At 53.9% G+C, this 16,729-nt stretch overlaps 1 long non-coding RNA gene across 2 annotated transcripts; it reads right to left on the bottom strand.

Moving 5' to 3' along the window:
- Positions 1 to 255: 255 nt before the first annotated feature.
- On the bottom strand, positions 256 to 13,392 carry LOC144316968 (uncharacterized). 2 transcript variants are annotated; one of them, XR_013382798.1, is made up of 4 exons: positions 13,263 to 13,392; positions 5,401 to 5,594; positions 4,052 to 4,287; positions 256 to 3,523 (listed from the first exon to the last, which is right to left on the bottom strand). It is a non-coding gene; the product is annotated as an uncharacterized LOC144316968 (long non-coding RNA). The 2 variants fall into 2 exon arrangements; XR_013382799.1 differs by lacking the exons at positions 256 to 3,523; positions 4,052 to 4,287 and adding an exon at positions 4,306 to 4,772.
- Positions 13,393 to 16,729: the final 3,337 nt, after the last annotated feature.

Below are 16,729 nucleotides of genomic sequence, written 5' to 3' on the forward strand. Positions count from 1 at the left end.
CACAGCACTCACCAGCTCCCTGGGTCAGGTGGGGACAGATGTTACAGTGTCTCCTCCATCTATTTTATCTTCTTTTCTGCTCCCAATTACAAACTAGAGTTCCCATGCATTAGACTAGAGTCAAACATGGTGGTAATAAAAACAAACAAACAAATAAAAAAACATGGTGGTAACGTGTTTGGGGAAGAGGATGGAAGGAGGGTAGTTTATTGGAAGTAGTTACCCACTGCACTCAGTTATAGAATAAGCCTTTATCGAACACCATGAATTTGAATTATGTCTAAGGAGGGAAGAGAATATAGACTCAGTTCCTGTTATGATTCACGGCCAATTGGAAAGGGGAGCCTGTTCCTAAAGGCTGGGGTAGTCATGTCTCATCTCCCTTATGTCCTCCACATCCTTGCTCACAATGGAATCTCAATAACTACCAAAAGTATGAATAAATTAGTGAAAATTTCTCTTTAGCCAGCCGAATACATACTCCAAAGGCGTGATGAGGAGGATTTTAAAACACAAGCCAATATTTGTTTAATGAAGCAAATGCCTCCTTTCATAACATAGATACGGCGAGGGGATTATAACACAATTGGTACATTTATTTTGCAGTTTGGAACTCTATTATGCTGAATTTTCAAAAGATGTGATTCTTTTCAGGCCAAAACATTTATGATAAAGTATCGGGGCACTGAAAATAATGGCCCATTGTGTGAGGGAGGATAATAAAACATGTACATTGTCAAAATTAGAGATTGGGCTCAGATCAATAAAATGAGACTCAATTTCTAAAACAGCAAAGTGATTCCCAGAAGTAAAAATATGGAGCAAGTTGAGAATTGGGACTGTTGGTCTGGCTGAGCATGAGTAATAAATACTTCGGAGGTCCACAGAGGGCCCCACTACAATAGACCGTGGTGCGTCGGGCTGGGATCAGGGATTCACTCCAAGGTCAAATAGGCGCGTGTTTATTACTCTTGATTTGGCCTTCATAAGTACAAACCCGGTGGGAATACTAACTATATTCTTCCTCAAGTTGCAAATTTCAAAATCAACATAGACCCAAGGAGTTTCAAAGGAAAATGAGAACAAGAAATGGTTTTTTAAAAAGTAAGTCTTACAAGAAAACACAAATAAGAACAACTGTGTTTGCTTTATGAGGAAAGAGATTAAGGGGAGCCATGAATCTTTAAGTATATAAAGTTATGGTGCAGAGAGGACAAAAATGATTTATTCTCCCCATACACAGTGGATAGTTGAAATAATAAAGGCATGGTGCCAGCATTGCTTCATGAGCACTGATAAATCTAGAAAACAGGCGATGAGGACAATTATTGGCATGGTCTGTTCCACCTTGGGCAAAGGCTGGCCTTACTTCAACCTATTACTCAAAAACTCTGCTTTTCTTCCACTAGCATAAACAAAACTATCCTCACAGAAACCTCAGAAGGAGGGAAAATTCTCTACCTTCTCACACAGAAGGTATCAAAATAAGAATAGTATATTCCAGGACAAAAACAATACGATAGAGTGGTGGAGGGAGAGGATAGACACTATTACCACCAGACGCCAGTTCCCTGTTAATCCTGCGTGTGTGAACTGGTGAGGTCTTAGGGTGCTGGGGTAGGTGGGGACGTCTGTCCTCCGTGAACTTTCTACACTTTAATTTGGTTTGTGATTCCCAAATATAGGCCTACAACCTATGTGAGTCTTACCAAGAAGCTCCTCCTTCCTGAATGCAGGGCAATAGGACTGTCTTCTGACCCTTCAACAGCTCCCATCCATCCCAGGGACAAAGCCACAAGCACTCTACAGGTGACCTGATGGCTTTTTCCCCCACCCTCCTCCATCACCCGGAGCAGATCAGTCTGACCTATATCTCCATTCTGTGTCGTGTTGTCTCATACCTCGTTTCCCAAGACTCTTCCCAGCCTCTTCAGATGAATGTTCCATGTGTAGCCTCTGTGTGGCCCTCATTTCAGACATGGCCTCGGAACTTTCCTTTGGATCTCTCTTGATTCCATGCTCTGCTGTCTGAGAGCCACCTTCCCCTCCCTCCACACCTGCTCAAGCTCCTAAACCCCAGACCTGGGATCATCAGAAACACCAGTCCCAGAAGCATAAACTTGACCATGCTACCCAAGGCCGCTCTGAGTATAAATGAATCATAAGTATATAAAAGGGTTATTTGGGATGAAATGTATGAATACCTGGCCAAGATTCAGGATCTCTCAACCTGCCACTCTGTAAGATCGTGAGGGAAGTAGATGGAGGTCTCTTCCCCTTGATCAAGAAGAAACACCCCCCTCTGTTCCTGTGAGGCCTCCAGGGGTCAGAGAAGTGATGGGAATGGCTAAACTGGGACAGGCAGGGCAGTGGTGGGAAGCCCACTGGAGTGGCCCACTGGAGAACATCCCCATGTGTCTTAGGTTACTAGAGCTGCCATAACAAAGTACCACAGGCTGGGGACATGAAACAATGGAAACGTATTTTCTCCCAGTTAGGGTAGGCTGGACACTAGAAGTACAAGATCAAGGAGTTGACGTGGCCGGTTCCTTCTGATGCTTCCCTTTCCCATGTGAATGGCCACCTTTTCACCATCCTCACATCGTCTCTCCTCTGTGTCCGCCTGCATGCTCATCGCCTCTTTTTCTAAGGATCTCGGTCATGCTGGATCAGTGAGCACCCTATGACCTCGTTTAACGTGGTTACCTCTTGTAGACCCTATCTACACGATTAATTCCCGGGAAGACACTTTGAATCAATTTGACCTGGGCTCTGTCCCAAAGATAATCCCATAAACAGACACAGAAAAGAAAATGGTACATTTCAGAAAAGATCTGTGACTTCTCCGGGCTTCCTTCAAACCTCAGGCAGGGAAGCTGCTTCTAGGCACAGTTCAGGAACGGCGGTGGTAGAGGGACTGTAGGCCAAGAGTCCTCTTTGACCCTTAACAGGCACAACTGCGGCCGATCCTGTAGAGACCTGGAAGCCGATGTCCAACAGACACCAGAGCTGTGCGGCTGGGGCCAGGAGCTCCGAATGACGGGCAGGCTTCATCTGTCAAATGGGCAGGAGGTGGGTCAGGTGCAGAGAAGCACAGGGGAAATAGTAAAGAGAAGTCACACGGACGAAGGCCGCAATCTCATGCAGGGTTGGCAAGTAGGATGTCGCTCCTGCGCCAACTCTGATCGGTAGTGGCTGCGGGGAGTATTGGTTATGGGTTTGTACACGCTCTGCAACCTCATCGGGACACAGAAGGGAAGAGTGCGGTGATGGATTAATCCTGAGCACAGAGCGGGGAGTGGTGGTGACTGTGCCTTCCCTGCTCCAGGAGGGATGATGGGGCAATACCAATCAAACACCCAGGCTTATGGGATCTCTGGGTGGCTCAGCAGTTTGGCGCCTGCCTTCGGCCCAGGGCGTTCATCCTGAAATCCTGGGATCGAGTCCCACGTCGGGCTCCTTGCATGGAGCCTGCTTCTCCCTCTGCCTGTGTCTCTGCCTCTCTCTCTCTCTTTCTGTGTCTCTAACGAATAAATAAATAAAATCTTTTTTAAAATAAAATAAAATAAAATAAAATAAAAATTAAAAAAAAAAAACAAAAAACACCCAGGCTCGGAGATGGGAACCTGTCAAGGGTGCTTCAGCTCCCAGAGGCCAGAAGCTAGGTGAGGGTCTCAGCACAAGAAGCCAAAATAGAAACAAGGCATCTGCTTTGTACCTCCTGGAGAGCGAACCAAAAGCGTAAGCTCCGTGGAGGTCAGCGCAGAAGTGGGCAGACCTGAGGCGCTGAGTTTTAGGAGCTAACCAATAAGCTGAAAGCCCGAGAAGAGCTAAGAATGAGTAGTGCACAAAAGCCCAACGGAGCAAGAAGCCAGAGCACAGGTGCGGACGTGAGGTGGACGACGCCAGCGGTGATGGTGACCCAGGAGCACCTGGAGGACGACTGGCTCGCCAGAGGAGTCAGGCAGCAGGCAGTCCCCGGAGGATCCAGTTGTGCACACCCCGGGGGAGGACCCAGCTGCTGCTGCAGAATAAAAGGCTGGGCACTCACCGCACGGCCGGACCCAGCCTAGGGCAGGCGTTCCTGCACCGGCAGCTCGCTCAGCCGCGAGAACAGCTGCCCAACAGCTGCACCGTGTCAGGAGTGAGAGGCCACAGAGCACACTTGTGTCCTTGAGGGGCTCGGGGGGGAGGCCCGAACACCAGACAGGCCAAACCACAGCAGCACGTAAATGCAACAGGCCGCAGACCCGCCGAGGCAGCCACGATTCACGGCCGCATCCGAGCCTGTTGAGCAAAGGAACCAGGACAACAAATACTTCGAGAAAGGCAACCTCATTATTATAAATGCTTCACACGTATTTACTCATGTCATCCTCCCGGGGAGGTATTTCGTTGTTACCATTCCACAGATAAAGAAACTGAGGCTCGGACATCAAGTAAGTTGCTCAAGGTCCACAGGGGGTAAGTGGCAGAGCCACAGGTCAGACCTTCATGGTCTATCCTATAGCCTGTGACTGGCTGCCCCTCAAGGAAAGGGTAGACCTGGATGAAAAGGTCACTCTTGAAAGATATTTCAGGATGAAAATGGACCTTGGAGTCCATCTCATCCAAGTGAGACATGGGATGGGGATATCTGGGCAACTGCCCTCAACCATCTTCACTTCCCAGACTGTTCTGAATCCTCTGAGACGACGGAGGCAGCCAGTGTGCTCTAGGGTTAGCATCTCTCGCACAAAATTAATGGGCGCCCAGCAAGGATGCTGCTCAATCTGAAATTAAAAGTAATCAAGGATGAATGATCAGGGTGCTGAGGGTGTCATCCCAGTATAAAGCTATGATCCCTTGCCCAGTTTATAGATCCCAACAAGTTTTATGGACCTGCTGGAACCCAATAAAAGAGAGTCTGGGTCCAGGGAGGAAGGACCCTACAACATCAAGGCAGGTGCATCCACTAACAATTCCTCTAGTCCTTCCCCAGAGAGGCTGTGTGGCCCTATGCCTCAGGCTCACAAGGACAGGGAGACCCTGCACATGGCGAGGTCTACCAAATACAAGAGCTGACTTGACGCGGACCTTTGGAGCCTCAAAGCATCAATCTGGCCCTCCTTTTCCAATGAGGACACAGGGTTCCAGGTAATAAACGAGTGTAGCCAGGCCCCAGATTCGCTTACACTGGGCCCACTGAATCCAAGGACCCATCGGTTATCATTTCCATGGTCCCCAGATGAAAAATTGGACGCACACACACACACACTGGTCTGTGGGAAAGCCAAGTGGAAGCCACACTCCTCCCAAACCCAGTTCAAAATAGTAAATCACAAAACAAGATAGCTTTCTGCGGGGAATGGCAGGAAGAAAACCCATAAGGGGCCATAGGGTTGGTGAACCCCATCGTACCTCCATTCCGGTCACCAGCCTGGCTCCTGCAAAAATCAGACAGATCCTGAAGGATGACGGTTTAGGTGGCTGCCATTCAGTCGAGGCCAACGCAGCTGCTCTACCAGATGTGGCATTTTTGCTAGAGCAGATGCACAGGGCCTGGGGTATGTGGAACGCAGCCACGGGTCTGGCAAATGTATTCTTCTCCGTCTCTATCAAAAAAGAGGATCAGAAGCACATAACAGCATATTTATAGTCGGGTTTGAGGGCAATATGAACTCTCCCACCTTCTGTCCTAACAGAGTCCAAAATAAAAACCTAGACTGGTTACACATCCCACAGAATCTCACACTGGTCCTTTTATACACTAATGACATTATGCTCATGGGGTTGGATGAGCAAGAAGTGGCTAGAAAGTACGTTGCAAGCCTAACTAAGGCACGTGCCCTCAGGAGGCTAGGAAATAAGCCGTACGCAGGCTGAGGAACCCACCACATCCTTGAAAAAAGTAATAATAATAATAAAATAATAATAATAATAATAATAGCAACAACTTAGGTTCCCGGTGATCTAAGGAATGCCGGGGCATCCATTCCAAAATAAAGGATGAATTATTGCATGTCGCACCTCTCTCCCTGAAGAAGGAGGGCCCACAATGCCAGGTTCCAGTGATGGGTCCTAGGGACGTATGACTACCTCTGACCAGGCAGGAGGGGCAGCGCAGGCAAGGCAAGAAGAGGCTTCCGGAAGCCCCTGCCCTCAGCCACGGCTAGCAAGAATTCAACTAGCAACCGACGTGACTGCTAACCACCGAGTCCCAAGGCATTCCTAACCCGCCCCCCCAACAGACCTCCCCTCAGCAGAATCCCAGAGGCCAGTCCAACAGCTCCCGACACAGGAGGAAGGTAGAGTGTGGATGTTTTCAGAAGTCTGTCCAGGTGAACATTGCTGGGGCACCTCCAGAGCCCCGGACGGGGTCTCTATGTGGGAGGGGCCACCCCAGGCCCTTAGCAATGGCCAGGAACCAAGACACTGAGCGTCTAGAGAGGATGGAGGAGGGCGGGTCAGGCCAGGGTGGAGCTGGAGGAGAGCGCTGGAACGTCCTCCCTAGTCCTATGGATGTAAATACTTTGACCACTACGACAACCACCAAGGCCTTTTGTTTCTCAGACTGGGTTCCGCCAGATACTCTCACAACTAGGGACAGTGGGTGAAGCCCAGGGGCTGGGAGGGGAGCCGACACCCCGTCCCCTCCGAGGACAGCGATGGAGACCAAGAGTTTGGCTCCTTAGCTGCTCCTCGGGGTGGGCGTCACAAGTATCCGGACATTCTTGCCACGGTCTAAAATCCCAGGGCTGGAGACGAGGCACAAGGGCCTGCCGCTGCCGTTGTCCCCATGTGCGAATCGATGACATTCACTAGTTGGTGACTGCCGGATGGCGGGTACTATCGAACTGCACAATCACAGCATTATTGCTTTTCCTCTCTCCTCTCACGGAGCAAGGAGGAATTTATGATATCGTAATTGTTTCCATGGCAGCAAATCATATTGTCCCAAACAGGGGATTTTATGACTTCATGGCTGGATTAAGAAAGAGGAGAAATCAGATTGGGAGTGAGAAATCTGCTCAGGCATAAATATCTTCGATGATAGCAAGGGGAATAGAGCAAATTACAGAGGCGAAATTGCCTTCGGTTTAAACGTTTTTACAAGTTCATCCCGGTGCAGAAGCCCCTTCTCCAGGCGTATAATTTGTATAATGATGCCTCTTTGCTCGAATTCACAGAAGGCTAATGGGGAAGCTCGTCTATTTCGGGAATGCTCCAGCAATGCTATTACTAATTGTTTTTGCAGCAAATATCTGGATTTCTGCTATAAGCAGTTTTGTTTGGCTTTTGTATTTGTTTGGGTTGTTTGGGGGAGTTTTCTTTTTTTTTTTTACTCCCTCAAGATTTTATCTCCCCAAATTCATCTGATATAAACCTTTCCAGATAAAAATTGGCTTTATGTCATCTGAAAATCTGTCAAGAACTCTCTCCTCACTAGAGGCATCTGCTTTGCCTTCCGTGGGTTCCTATCGACTTTGTTCTCGTATTTCCAGTCTCTCATCAGTTTCTGTCTAGTGCCTGAGGAAAAAGCAAAATCTCTGCCTAATTTTGAAGCCACTTCCGTTCACCTCGGTTTCACTTAGCCATATACAACGAAGACTTGGGATGTTAAAGTTCTGGGTCTCTATCTCTCTCACTCGCTGGCTTTTTCCTTCTCTCTCTCTCCCTAATCTCTCTTCCTTTCACTCTCTTCTCCTACTCCCCCTCCCCATCTTGCCCCAACCCCACCCACCCCTTTTTCTGCATAGACATATTTCCAGTACCTTCTAAGAGTAATGCCCCCCTCTCTTCCTCTTAACCGCCAAGTACCCAGAATCTGCAGATTCCTGCTAATTCATAAACTTCTCCGCAACCAGCTCACCCAGGAACACCGTAGTGCTTCCACCCCCTGAACACCCTGGAGACACCCTGCTCCTTACTAATGTCTCTCATGGATCCTTCCACTCTAGTTCCGAAGATTCACCCTTGCTGAATCCTGTACAACAAATTACCCCCCAATATGATTCCACGAGCAAGTGTGCCGTGATGGTCGGTTTCATGTCAGTTTGGGCAGACTATACCACCCAGTCACTGAATCAAGCAGTAATCTGGATTTTTCTCTGAAGGCATTTGGTAGAGGTGGTTAACATCCACAATAGGTGACTTTAGGGAGATGACCCTCAAGGTTGTGGTGGGCCTCGTCCAATCAGTTGAAGGCCTTCAGCACAAAAACAGGTTGCTCAAAGAGATATCGCCTCAAGATGTAACATGAAATGCTGCCTGTGTTTCTAGGCTGCTGCCTGCCCTATGGATTTAGGACTTTCCAGGCCCCCACAGTCACATTCACCGATCCTTAAAATAAGTCTCTCCGTGGGTGTTTGTGTGTTACACTTCTCAGAGGGACGCTGACCGACGCATGTACATAAAGAACACACCAGGCGTTCGGTGACATATGCTGAGCAATATGCTGTAAGAAATACAAAGGACACAAAAGATGTGGTTCGTTTCCCCCCCAAAGAGCTTACAACTCACGGGAGAACCGAGACTAACGGTGCCCAAAACAATGGCAAGTTTTTTTAAAAAATAATTAAAAACAGGATTTAGATGTTCCGTGTAGATGCCCGGGAATTCAACAGAAAGACATACCAGTGAGAACTGGGGGGCCAGGGAACATTTCCTGGAAGGAAGCGGGGGCTGAGCTGGCCCGGGGAGGAGTTGAGGAGTGACACAGGCAGAGGGGAGGCACGAAAAGCCAAGAGGAAGAAGGCACAGAGGCGGGCATCCGTGCAGGCTGGTGACAGAACCAGGAGGAGACCAGTGTGACCATGCGGAGCACATGGAGAACCTGGAGAGTGAGGCTGGAGAGGCAGACTGGAGGGTGTGGGGGAGACCCCAATAAACGCTGGGAGAGTTGTTTGGGTCTTGCTGTTATAGAAGGAGATCCCAGGGCTTAGAGAGCAAGGGAACTTAGAGGCCGACGGGTTCGAGGACCCTGCCCGAGCGCCCACGGCTAATTCGCTGGCAGAGCCAGGGGAGCGGGTTTCTCCACCCTTTGCCTAATTTTGTTCCCACGACACCTCTCAGGCTCCACGCAGAATAGAGAACTGGCATCAGAGAGGAATCGTGGAGTTGGTGGCCTGCGGGAGCAGGGAGAAGGGAGGCTCCCAGGTGTGGGAGGGGACGGTCGCCACAGGGGAGCATGGGGGGAGGCATAGGATGACGGAAGGACACAGGGTCACGTAAACCCCACCGCGCTTTCTCCGTCGTCACCCTGCCCGGGTCCTCCACCCTGCCTGATGTCTGCGACTCCTTCCTGACACTGCCACCCTCGTCTTCCTGACACGTCCTCCCCTCCCTCCTCTCCTCACGCCCCTTCCCTGGAGTCCTCCTCCCCCAGCACATCAATATAGGGGTTTCACAAGGAACCGTCCCGGGCCACCTCGTCTTCTCTCAACCACACCTTGGCGACCGTGGTCGGCCTCTTGACCTCCACCCTTCCCTTGGGAGGGCCTCCAGGTTGCCATTTCTGGGTCTGGCCACCGTCATGAGTTTCAGGCTCACGGGCTGAATCACCTATTAGAAAGCCCCATGCTGGATGTCCCCCGGGCCACTCTCCTCCGCACACTTGATCCTCCGGTCTTCCCCGTTTCTGGCTTGAGGCTCGGACACTTTGGGGCCCAACATCTCAGCATCACTTTTTGTGCCACGGTTCCCTCTTGTTTGTGCTCCGTGTTCACAAACTTTGGATGCCAAGTTCTGCTCATTCCACCTCGCCAGTGGCCCCGGGATCCCCCGTGCCTGGCTTCCACGTCGGCCTCTACCTCTCCCACCCACATGCGGGCGGCTGCGACTTCCAGCCTGGATGCTTGCGCCCTGTCTTGCATTTCTCATCCCCAACCCATTTCCAAGGCTGAGTTAGAACTAGATTCACTCTCCGGAAACGCAGGTCCAGTGCACTGTTCACCTGCACAGCATTTTTGAAAATCTTTCCAAGGCCTTCGAACAGAAGTAAGTGCCCTGCCTGTCTTCTTCACCTTCCTGCACACCCTTAGAGGCTCCACTCTAGGCTCCCCCCAGCTCGGTGGTCATCTTCCCTCCTCGCTGACGGCTGTCTTGCCTCTGGAGGTCTGTCCATGCTATTCCCTCTGGCCGGACGGCCAACCCCAGGGTCGACATGTCCGAGCACGACCTAACTTTCACACCCATCTCAAATGTCCCTCTTTCTCAAAGCCTCCCTGAACTCACGTGGAAGTCATTTTCTCCCCTTCTGCATCCTCGTAACTCAAATCTGTAACTCATTATTTTCCTCCTTAAATTACTATTCCTGAACATGTTTTACCTCTAAGCTTTGGTTACAAACTCCCCGAGGGTAGAAAATGAATCTTGACAGCACCAACTCCAAAGCATCCACACGGTGTTTTGCATACACTAGGCAGTAAATAAATATTTCCTTAAATGAATTCTGAAAGAAGAAACTATGGGACTTGGTGTGGATTGGGGGAAAAAATTGTTAAGATGGGAAAAAAAAGAAATGGAAAAGTTTTTACCTTTCTTTCTAAGAAAGAAAAGTAAGAGAAAAGTTACTCCTTTCTTTCTACCTTAAGAAGTGACACTGGCAGGGGACAGTGGCTCCAACAGTGGAAGAGGATTTGGGGGCTTTAGGGGACAAGAAGACTCCTAAATGGGAAATGGCCACCAGGCAGCTGGAAATATGGGCCTGGAATTCAGATGAGATGCCAAGACAGGGGCACAGCTGTGGGAGAGAAAGCTCTGAGGGCACTCCTGGTCCCCAGCGAATAAAGCGGAGCAAGAGAAGCGCACCGGGGAAGAACCCGAGCCTTGAAAAACAGGAAAAGAGAAAACAAAGAAGTCGCAATCAAAATGTAGGAGACAAGAGCTGACATCATAAAGACGACAGCATCTCCAGGAGGAAAGACATGCCAGCAGTGTGACATCTAGAGACATCTGAAAGAGACCTGGTGAATGAACGTTTATTGAACATCTTCCATGTGTCGGGCGCTGTTGGATGTGCGGAAGGTTCAGTGTTCGATGTAACAGAGCGGCCCGAAGAGTTACAAGAAAGCACAGGTAAGTATCTAGCAGGTGGCCGTGAAGTGCCATAAAGAAAAGACAGTGGGGCAAGGGGACAGAGAAAGTCAGGGGTGTCCCCTTAGCTAGGAAAGGTCTCTCACCACGGAGGTGACGTCTGAGCAGAAAGCTGAATCAAGTGAAGGAACGAGCCATGTAAACATCTGGGAAAGTGGGGCACCCGGGTGGCTCAGGTCACGATCCCGGGGTCCTGGGGTCGAGTCCCGCCTCGGGCATAGAAGGGGGACGGCCAGAACTGGGACTCTGCTCCCAGGGCACAATCCTCACCCAGCTCACCGCCCGTCTACCTCCAGGAAAGCTGGCCCTGCCTGAGTGCCCGGCTGGCCCAGCCACCACTGGGCGGGGTCCCTGACTGAGCTTCGGAGAAATCCTTGTGGCCTCGGAGTCCTAACCCTTCCTGACCAACCCCTAGTCCAGGTCGCCGGCAAATCCCGCGGTCTTTTCCTCTCTGGCTCTGGGCGTCCCTGTCCTGTTGGCCTGTCACAGCCCCAGAACAGACCCCATCCTTTCCCAGGAGGGAGTCTTCCCCCCGTAGGCCTCGTAGGCCTCATCCGGCTGAATCTGCCTCCCCTCGAGCCTCCCCTCCGAGCCTCCCTGCCCCAGCCACAGGCACCCTCTTCTCTTGGTGTCGCTTGTACACACCATCATCCTTATGTTGCTTTTCTTCCTTCTCCGGCTGGGATTGGGACAGCTTCCCACCTCACCGGAGCCCCGGGCGCTGAACCCTTGCACCCCGAGCCCGGAGCTCTTAGCCTCCTCCCTGGGGCCCTCTCCCTTGGCCTGAACTTGTCCCCGCCCCTGTCCCAACCCTGTTCCCAAGCCGGGCCACAGGCTCCACAGGCCCAGCCATGCCCTCTGGTCAACCTGCTGGGCGACCCCACACCTGCCGCAGGCCTCCTGGCTCCTCACCCCTCCGAGTCGCTGGGCCGCGGCCCCCGTGCGCCCCAGTCACCCCCCACCCCGCGCACGATGTCACGGCCCGAGGCTGGGCTTCAGCAGGTCACCGCTGAGGATGACCCCGCTCCCAGCCGCGCTCCCAGCCCCATCCACCGCCTGGGCGGAGGGGCCTCAAGACCCGGGAGGGCCCCGCACCCCGGCACCCGGCACCCGGCACCCCGGCACCCCTGCCGCGCGCAGCTCAAGAGCACAGCAAAACACGTGAATTAAAAAACAAATAAAACGCAGCATCTCTGCTCTGAAGAAGTGGGTGCAAGTGGGTGGGGGGCGGGGTGGGGGGCGAGCAGGGGGGCGGGGAGGCGGGGGCTTCCTGGGCCATGCCCTGCACCCAGGGCCCCTCTCCCCCGAATCCGCATCCGGAGCCGCCTCCCTCCCCCGCACCCCTGCAGCCCCGGGGCCCGCCCCTCTCCCCGGCACCCCTGCACCCCCGGGCCCTCCCCTCTCCCCCCTGCACCCCCCGGGGCCCACCCCTCTCCCCCGCACACCCCACCCCCCGCCCGCCTCCCTCCCCCGCACCCCTGCACCCCCGGGCCCGCCCCTCTCCCCCGCACCCCTGCACCCCCCGGGCCCTCCCCTCTCCCCCGCACCCCGGGCCCCGCCCCTCTCCCCCGCACCCCTTCCCCCCTCCCCCCTCCCCCCCCCGCACCCCGGGGCCCGCGGCGAGCTCTCCGGGTTAAGCCCCAAAGGCAACCGAGAAGCCTTTGGAAACCAGATTCCTCTTGGAGGAAACCGGCCGAGGGAAGGGCAAAACCGCGGAGCCCAGCAGCGGGCAGCGGCGGGGGGCGGGGCGGGGAGGGGGCGGGGGAGGGGGAGGGCCCAGCCGCCCGCCCCGACCGCGGGCCCCGGAGCGCGGCTCTCGCCTTTGTTCCCCGAATTCCCGAAGACTCCCCGCCGCGTGCAGTCCCCGGGCCGCGCGCTAGAGGTCGCTGCCGTCACGCTCCGGCCGCGGGGGGTCCTCAGGGCTCCGCGCGGGGCTGCAGCCGCGCCTGCAGGGCCCGCCCCGCCCCCGCCCCCGCCCCCGCCCCGGGTCAGGCGTGTCTCGACGCGTCCACCTGCAGCCCCTGTGCCCTCCGTCACCGGGGGGCGGGGGGGGCCACCGAGGGTGCCTCCAATGAATTAGCATGTTTCAAAAGCGCTGCCTAGTGTGTGACGCTGCGAACGCTTCCTCTTCCCGCGCCTCCCCTCCTGGGCTCCCCGCTGCATCACTTCTTCCCAGGGCGACCTACCTGCGAGCGACTCGGGGGAGGTGCAATGAGGGGGACTTGAGTGCAGGCCAGGGTTTGCACACGGGCCACACCTGCGGCCAGCCACGGCCCTGTCGCCCTGGGTCCGGGTCCCTCCCCGCTGGGTCTGTGCCCAGAGCTAAATGGGCGAGGAAATCCGACGGGGAGGAGACGGCAGAGCTGGTAACACAGGAGGTCCCTGAAGCTGCTCCTCCAAGAGCAGTGTCCGAGGGGCCACCTGCCTTCCGAAGCCCACCTCGGCCTGGCCAGCTCCTGCTAGTCCCCTCCTGCGGCCCCCAACCACGTTCAGCTGTCCCCCCTTCGGTCCCAAGGTGGGAGATTGCAAGTCCCTCAATACAGGCCCCGCAGAGGCGAGCGACAGGCCAGAGTGGACGGAAAAGTCAGCGGCAGGTTGGCTTCAAGGCAAGGCCCGAAGCCTGCGCTCGGCCTGGGCTGCATTTCCACCCCTGGCCTTTCCTGGGGGCCCCAGGAGAAGCTGGATGGTGGCCCAGAGTCACCGCACATGCAGACGCTGCTACAAGACAACATAATTCAGTGTTGGGATCGTCAGCATCGTGGCGCAGACCCCCAAGTCTTAGGGAGATTCCTAACAGAGCCCGGGACACCGGTGTAGACCGGGGAAGACTTCTTGCTGAACAGCACGGCTTCACCCTCCTCCTGGGGGTGGTGAAAAGGGGCCCAGAGCAGCGGGGGAGCCTGGCCCAGGTGGAGGAGCTACGGCCCAGCTGGAGGGGACGGCAGGAGCCGGGGCCGCGGCGCCCGAGCCACAGGGAGGACTCTGCACCCCTCCGTTGTGGTGGTGAAATACGCATAGTGCAATAGTTACCATTTCAACCCTTGTTAAGTGTGTGGTTCAGCGGCCCAGAGTAGATCCACGTTGTGGTGCCCCCGTCACTACTCTAGAACCTCTTCCTCATCTCAAGCAGACGCTCTGCGCCCCTTCAACAGCGGCCCGTGCCCCTGTCCCCGTGACCTCTAGTCTCTGTATCTGTGAATTTGCCTATTCCGGACGGGCCCCGTGGAAGTGAAACCGTGCGGTGTTTGTGCTCTTGGGACCGGTTTAAGTAGCATAATGTCCCCAAGGATCATCCATGTCACAGTGTGGGTCCGAACTTCATTCCCTTCTGAGGCTGAAGAATATTCCATTGTATGGATATATGACATTGCACTTGTTCATTCATCTGTAGATGGATTTTGGGGTTGTTTCCACTTTTTGGCCACTGTGAATAAGGCTGCTGTGAACACCGGTGGACAAGGATCTATCTGGGTTCCTACTTCCGGTTCTGTAGGGTAAATATATCTAGGAGTGGGATTGCTGGATCAATGCAGTAATCCCATATTTAGGTTCTCGAAGAACACGCTGTTTCCCCACAGCAGCTACGCCATCTTACATTCCCACAAGCAAGCACAGGATACCAATTTTTCCACATCCTCACCCAACACTTGTAATTTTCTGGGTTGGTTTCTTTGTTGTTGTTGTTGCTGCTTTTTCTTTTCTTTTTTTTTTTTTTAATAATAGCCATCCTAATAGGCAAAGCGGTATCTCATTATGGTTTTTTTTTTTAATTTTTATTTATTTATGATAGTCACACACAGAGAGAGAGAGGCAGAGACATAGGCAGAGGGAGAAGCAGTCTCCATGCACCGGGAGCCTGATGTGGGATTCGATCCCGGGTCTCCAGGATCGCGCCCTGGGCCAAAGGCAGGCGCCAAACCGCTGCGCCACCCAGGGATCCCTCATTATGGTTTTGATTGCATTTCCCTAATGATTAGTTATTATTGGACATCTTTTCTGTGCTTACTGGCCGTTTGTGTTTTCTTCAGAGAAGTGTCAAGTCCTCTGCCCACTTTTGTATCTGTGCTGCCGAAGCAAGCACACATCTGCCCACTTTTGAACGTCCGTACACTTTTGGGGTAGTATATGGCGTTTCTGTCTTGGCTTGGGCGCTTCCTAGCTGTGTGACCCAAAGCTAGTCACATAATTTCTCTCAGTTCCTTCATCCATAAGACAAAAGTAATAGTATTTACCCATAAAGGGTTGTATGGTTGAGTGGGTTTGTATGTATAACGTGCTTTGAACGATGTCATTGCAGATACTCAGTGAGCATTAGAGTCCCCGCTACACGAGGTGGCTTGGAGAGGGGAGCCGCGGAGTGCGGGGTGGTGGGGGGCAGCGGGTGCTGGTGGGGACGGCCTCAGAGCGCCTCGAGGCTAGCCTCTATATACAACAGGAAAGGAAAGAGAAGAAAGTTAGGCCCAAGAGTCCAGGGGCAAGAGGGGCCCTGGGAGCCACTGCTCAGAGTCCCAGTCCAGTCCTCGGACCACACTTCCTACCGACTTCCATTCCGCCCTGCGGTGCTCTGTGAGTGTCCCCACGGGATAGGACTCGAAGGTCTTCAAACCACCTCGATATCCTCTCGTGGGCAGCCTGTTGACGGGCCTGCACACGTGGTCGCCTCTGAGGCTCGGGGTGGGAGGCGGTGGGAGCAGGAGGCAGTGTTACCTCCAGGATTGCCTTGAGGAGGAAAGGGAGCCCCCCGTTCTCTCGGTGCTCGGAGCTGGCCACCCTTCTGTCAGCCTCGCGGCTCCCACATTTCCCTCCTATTTCCTGTGGGGGGGGGACCAACGGGAGTAGAAGACTGGGGAGTAGGGGAGCCTCTCCCAGAGAGCAGCTCCTGGGGCTTCCCCCACTTCAGACAGAGGCTGTACTGAATGGAGCCCGGCTTGCCTGTGGGTGACCCCAATTATTCTGTGCCTGCTAGCAAGTGTGACACTGCCAACTGCCTCCTGGCCCCCGTGGTGGTGGCAGGTGACACAGACTTCGGTGGGCAAATGGGCACAAGATGAGCCGCGGCCACGCCGTCTGCCAGAGGCTCCCACGGTGCCTCAGAGACAGCAGGATCCGCTCACAGCAGCTTGCCAGGACCCAGGCGCTCTGTGTCTCTAACCCGGCCTGGGCCAGGACCCGGGCGCTCTGTGTCTCTAACCCGGCCTGGGCCAGGACCCGGGCACTCTGCGTCTCTAACCCGGCCTGGGCTGCCAGGCCCTCTCCCACTCGTCGCCCCTCAGCCCCGCTTCACCTCCGGCGAGCTGCACGGCCGCACTCACACAGTCGCCTTGCTGATGATTCACATCAAATTTCCTGTTTGGCTTCCTTTAGAGACGCATGGCTCCTGGTGCTTTTACCCATCTCCTCGTGGTGCATCCGGCCCGGCCCGAGAAGGCTTATCGCGCTTGTCAGCCGCACAGCCACGCTTCTCCACCAACGCTACCCCGGGCAGCAGGAGAAAGCTTCGCACTTTAAAAAAGCCTTGATTATTTCTCCTTCCTTCGACTCTTCCCCTGTTGCTTCTAGGATTAATCATTGCAGGCCTTACAACCCCGGGGTCCCGGCACACCTTCCGTCATCGCGTGCCCGATGAGCAAGAAGCCCCAGCGGCCCCAGCACC

The sequence above is a fragment of the Canis aureus genome, chromosome 7 (genome assembly GCF_053574225.1).
Source record: "Canis aureus isolate CA01 chromosome 7, VMU_Caureus_v.1.0, whole genome shotgun sequence".
NCBI classification, from domain to species: Eukaryota; Metazoa; Chordata; class Mammalia; order Carnivora; family Canidae; genus Canis; species Canis aureus.